Genomic DNA, 6192 nt, shown 5'->3' with positions numbered 1-6192 from the left:
TGTATTTTTTCCTCCCATTGTTGTGTTGTGATGTAAGTATCTAGACATAGATCTCAATGCTACACAGCAGGATCTCATTGTAAATCTATCCCAAGAGCAATCATCTGCATCCATTAACCCAAAGCTCCCGATCCCTCCCACTTCCTCCCTCTCCCCCAGGGCAGCCACAAGTCTGTTTTCCAAGTCTATGATTTTCTTTTCTGTGGAAGCGTTCATTTATGCTGTATATTAAATTACAGTTATAAGTGATATCATATGGTATTTGTATTTCTCTTTCTGACTTATTTCACTCAGTATGAGAGTCTCTAGTTCCATCCATGTTGCTGCAAATGGCATTATGTCGTTCTTTTTTATGGCCGAGTAGTATTCCATTGTGTATATATACCACATCTTTCTAATCCAATCATCTGTCAATGGACATTTGGGTTGTTTCCAGTTCTTGGCTATTGTGAACAGAGCTACAATGAACATGTGGATTCATGTGTCTTTTTCAAGGAAAGTTTTGTCTGGATATATGACCAAGAGTGGGATTGCTGGGTCATATGGTAGTTCTATGTATAGTTTTCTAAGGTTCCTCCATACTGTTCTCCATAGTGGCTGTACCAGCTTACATTCCCACCAACAGTGTATGGGGTTCCCTTTTCTCCACACCCCCTCCAGCACTTGTTATTTGTGGACTTATTAATGATGGCCATTCTGACTGGTGTGAGGTGGTATCTCATGGTAGTTTTGATTTGCATTTCTCTAATAATCAGGGATGTTGAGCATTTTTTCATGTGCCTATTGGCCATCTGTATATTTTCCTTGGAGAAATGTCTATTCAGGTCTTTTGCCCATTTTCCCATTGGGTGGTTGGCTTTTTTGCTCTTGAGTTGTATAAGTTGCTTGTATATCCTAGAGATTAAGCCCTTGTCCGTTGCATCATTTGAAACTATTTTCTCCCATTCTGTTTAAATGATTGTTATTTTTTATCTTATATTTGGTTTACAGTGTTCTGTCAGTTTTCTACTATATAGCAAAGCAACCCAGTTTTATATATATATAAAACACATTCTTTTTCTCACATTATCATGCTCCATCACAAATGACTAGATATAGTTCCTAGTGCCATATAGCAGGATCTCATTGCTTATCCACTCCAAATGCAATAGTTTGACTCTATTAACTCAAAATTCCTAGGCTATCCCCCTTCCTGCCCCTCCCCCTCGGCAACCACAAATCTGTTCTCCAAGTCTGTGAGTTTCTTTTCTGTGGAAAGGTTCATTTGTGCCATATATTAGATTCCAGATATAAGGAAAATATGGAACACTTCACGGATTTGTGTGTCATCCTTGTGCAGGGGCCATGCTAATCTTCTCTATATCGTTCCAGTTTTAGTATAAGTGCTGCCGAAGTGAGCACTCAAGTCAGTTTGGATGTTGCCTCAGAGGAGGTTTAGGTATTTCTCTAAGTTCATTTCTCTTGTTAATTTATTGCTTTTTCTTTTAAATTGTGCAGTATTTCCAACATGCAGACAAAAACAGACCATAAGGAAATCATACCCCCATTAGTAACATAACATTGCAACATTTGCTTCAGCCCTTTTATGGTTTCTAGGAAATGACATCACAGATACAGCCAAGTCACCCTACCCCATCCCATATCCCTCCTTCCTGGAGGGAAGCACTGTCTGAAGCTCCTTCCTGCACCCGATTCCCCAAGCACATTCTTGCCCCACAGGCTTCTCTGCAAAGTGGCTCCTAGGAAGGACCTCCTATGTCTGGGCCACTCCAGTGTCCTGGACCCGGGAATACCACCTTGGTATATGATGAGACAAATGGCCTGAGAAGCTAAAGAGAGAAAAAGATACAATTGGTTTTCCGATTTTCTTTCACACATGTATGTACTTATTTTGCACTCCTATCTCTTTTCTTTCTCTCAACTGCAACCAGCTGCCAAAAGTTAAAACAAAATGAGAATGTTGTGATGGCTCAGTGATTGACTTTTAGTTTCTGTCTGGATGCTCAGCACAGCAAAAGAGCTGCCCAGGGAATTGTTTGCGTTTGCAAATGTGTGCTTGCTCACTGTCCCCTGCCACCACTGCCCTACCCGACCAGTAACACATAGTTGCTCCATCCATGGTTGTGTTGCTGAACAATTCAGCTCAGTGTTTAGCTTTCCAGAAGAAAGGTATGTTCCTATCAATTACAGGTTGGCATAAAAATACGTAGGGGTGGAATAAGGAACTACTGCCTCCTTGAATAACAGGATGAAAGTGAAAGCCAAGTAGCTGAATGAATCCATACGAAAAAAGGCATATATATATTTAGTTTTGTTGTCATTCATTTATAAATATTTAGGAATTTCTATTGTGATTTCTCCTTTACCTCATGAATTATTCAGAAAGATATTTTTAATTTTCCAAATGTATGCTTGTATTTAGCTGTCTTTTTGCTGTTCATTTCTAATTTTGTTGCATTATAGTCAGAAAATATCATCTGAATAATGCCAATTATGTGGGCTTTGTTGAGATTTCTCTTATGGCATTATATGTGGTCAGTATTTTCCATACGTGGCATACATGCTTAAAAGGAATGTTGGTGATCTGCCTTTTAGGATCATTTGTTTAATTTTAAAATATATAATCAAGATTAGCAGTGTAATTAAAATCTGCCTTCTTTCACCATCTGCTAGATCTCTCAGAACCTTAAATGTTAGGCAGGGTAATGTGGTGTGGTGGTCTTTAAACCACCGCACCCCAGCAGAAACTGACTTTCTTGGCTTTTGCTTCCGTAGTTCCAGGCTATGTTGTTGACAAAAGCTATGTTTTGCTGTTAAGAAAAAAACAAAACCAAACCAAAACCCCTGGAATCTCAGCTGTTTCACGAAATGGCCATTTAGTTGTTACCCACATTACAATCCAGTGCAAGTCAGGGGCTCTCCTTGGTGACCCTTCTCCAACAGTGTTTCAGAGATCCGGGAGGTTTCGGTCTTGTAATTCTGCCATCTCAGAGTTTTTAATTTGTAGTCACATGAATGGAAGAAGAGGAAGCATGGAGCACTCACACTTGCTTTTAATTCCCTTTAACCAGAAGTGGCATGTGATTTCTTACATTCCTATTGGTGGAAATGCAGTCACATGGTAACTGCAAGGGAGGCTGGGAAATGTAGTCTATCTGCATGTCCAGGAAGAAGAATGGTGTCGTGAACACAATATTGTGCCTGGTGCATGGAAAGTGTGCTAAATATTTCTTTTTTAAAAATTTTTATTATTTATTTATTTATTTATTTTTACATTTAGGACTTTTCCCCTAAACTATTTATTTTATTATTTTTAATTGTTTTTTCCCCAATACAATTTTTTTCCTATTGTATTGCATGGGTTACTTTTATTGGGGATTTGTCCGTCTTTCCATATAACTTTCTCTCTCTTTTTCTGTCTGCACCCATGGCATATGGAAGTTCCAGGGCCAGGGATCAAATCTGAGCCACAGGTTCGACTTACACCACAGCTACAGCAAAATGGATCCTTAACCCACTGTGGCAGGCTGGGGAATGAACTCACACAGTCACAGAGACAATGTCAGGTCCTTAAACCTACTGCACCACAGCAGAAACTGACTTTCTTTGTTTTTGCTTCGGTAGTTCCAGGCTGTGTTGTTTGGTATATTCAGCTTAATGATTATTGTATCTTCTTGGCCAAGTTGTCAAGATCTGTATTAGGATGAATGAAAAATATTTTAGGGCGTTTCCACTGTGGTGCAGTAGTAACGAATCTGACTAGTATCCATGAAGATGTGGGTTTGATCCCTCACCTTGCTCAGTGGGTCAGGGATCTGGCTTTGCAGACACGGCTTGAATCCCGGATTGCTGTGGTTGTGGTGTAGGCCAGCAACTGCAGCTCCAGTTTGACCCCTAGCCTGGGATTTTCCATATGCTGTGCTTCTGCCCTAAAAAAGTCACACACACACACACACACACACACACACACACACACACACACACACACACACACATACACACAGAGAAAAGTATTTTATACGGTCATGGAGGGGTGATATTTTCAGGGGTCCTTGAAGACCCTCCTACTCCTCCATTTCACAGATAAGAACAACTGAGTCCTGGAAAGGGAGGTCACTGGTCTCAGTAACTAGTGGCAGAATTGAGATCAGCACTGCAATAGCCTTGCCTCTCTGCCGTCGTGTTCTTCCTCTCTCTCCACGCTACTGATTTCTTCGGTTTCTCCCCGCAAACCTCCCAGTGCTGAGTACATAAAAGATAGTGATTAATCTGCGCTTCTCAAGAAAGTCCTTTCCTGGTTGGCATTGGGAACAAGAAATCTCAGTGGATAAAAAACATCAAATCGTAGCACTTCTGTGAATGGCTCCCAAATTAGTCCCTTTACCTTTTCTCCCCCCATGAAGCACAGTTGCAGGGAACGCACTTAACCTGAGATGAAGCACATATTAAAGCAGGGTTCTCTCCATAGCATTATCTATTACTCTAATGAGCATGAAAAAGGGGAGAGAGGACGCGCTCTCTCTAGCTATTATTACCTCCACTATAGAGTTGACATACACAAGCTCATTATTGTGTTATGTTTTATTCAACAAAATAACTTTAATGTTGTAGCTTAAATTGAATTCGCTAAAACATCTTCATCTCCAGCATAATGTGCCTCAAGTGTCTTCTTGGTGCCTGCGTTTTCTCCAGAATTATAGTGCTGAAGCTATGGAAATGGCGAAATTATATGCAATCTGCAAAACAATGTGGCTATAACGTGGTAATTGGCCTTCCACATAATTAAAGGAACATTTCCTCATCAGAGCTGTACCATCAGAGACCCAAAGGCTATCGTTGTACAAATCATCCACTTAGGAAAACCTTTATTCCCAGTAGCCTATAAAAATCTGGTTATGCAAACAGATTTGCTTATTCAGTAACATTAATGACTTCTCACAGTTAAAAAATAATCAAGGTGATTGACCTATAGTCTGCCTCCTTCGTGACCAAGTGTCATTTTTATTTCGACAGTCGGGAGCTTTTTGACTCTGTGAAAATTATTCACAGCTTGCATCAAGACCCAGGGAAAGCGTCTCAGAAACCAACAACCTGTGTATTCCCAGCCTGTTAATCAATAGAAAATCACTTCAACTGGATTAGGGTCTTGTACCTGGCAGAAACACTTTTACAGACAATGGAATTGGATTCTTACACTTGATGTGATACCCTCTTAAGTCAGACCACATTTTTGTTTGATAGGCACTTGCTAGAAAATTGCTTCAGGGTCTGTGCAAGAGCTGAACTCCTGTTTTTTTAAAAATTTAATTAAAAAACAGTATTAAATGTTTCAAGTTATTTTGAATATGATCTTTAAATATGGCTCTGAATAACCCATACCGAGGAAACCTCCAATCAGTGATTTTTGAGACGGCGTCTGATGGTTGATTGGTTTTAATCATGGATCTCTCCCCTTCATCTGTCTCCTGGGTTCTATTCTTACTCCTTTGCCCCTTCTACTGGGGGATCACCTACTCCCAGGTCCTCCAGTCTTTATTTACATACCAGAACTCTCTGCACAACTCCACTCTGGCGTTTCAACCTGTGCACGGGTCACCTCCACTTGATGTCACCTCCCTCTTGCACTGACCTCAGCTTACCCTTCCATTCCTGATTTCCTCTTCTGCCTGGGCTCATCAGGTCCAACTCACCTGACCATCCATCATGCTCCCAAAAAACTTAGATACCATCATGCCTTCTTCCCTTGCCTCCACTGCCATGAAGTTAGTCCCCCTCTCCTCTCTATCCACATCACCACAACCCTGTTTCAGCCAACCGTCTTGTCTCCTTTGGGTTACTGCAGCCTCTTACCTTGTATGCCGCCCTCCCATCCACTCTTCAACCAGATTTCTCTCTTCATAGCTCAGAGAGCATCATTACACTGCTTAAAGACACCTACTGGCTTCCTTTGTCCACGCGCTAAACGTGACTGACAAGAACCTTTACAGTTTGGTGCCAACTTAATTCTGCATCCCTCAGGTCTTACTCTAACAGTGATATGACCTGCTTTAGGCACCTTGAGTGTTCTTCCGTCTCTTAATCTTTGCATATGCTGATCCTCTGCTTGGAACAATCTTCCACCAACGTCCTTATTCACCTAGATAACTCTTCTCACCTTCTAGCTTTCCACTGAGGGGTTGTCTGATGAGGGAA

The 6192-nt window shown here is 41.0% G+C and overlaps 1 non-coding gene across 1 annotated transcript; it reads right to left on the bottom strand.

Moving 5' to 3' along the window:
- Window positions 1-1294: 1294 nt before the first annotated feature.
- LOC125128580 (U6 spliceosomal RNA) lies at window positions 1295-1401 on the bottom strand. The gene has a single exon (XR_007135279.1). It is a non-coding gene; the product is annotated as a U6 spliceosomal RNA (small nuclear RNA).
- Between the last annotated feature and the right edge of the window lie 4791 nt (window positions 1402-6192).

Source organism: Phacochoerus africanus, chromosome 5 (assembly GCF_016906955.1).
Source record: "Phacochoerus africanus isolate WHEZ1 chromosome 5, ROS_Pafr_v1, whole genome shotgun sequence".
Lineage (NCBI taxonomy): Eukaryota > Metazoa > Chordata > Mammalia > Artiodactyla > Suidae > Phacochoerus > Phacochoerus africanus.
Note: the sequence above shows the minus strand (reverse complement) of the source record. Positions and strands in the feature narration are given on the sequence as shown.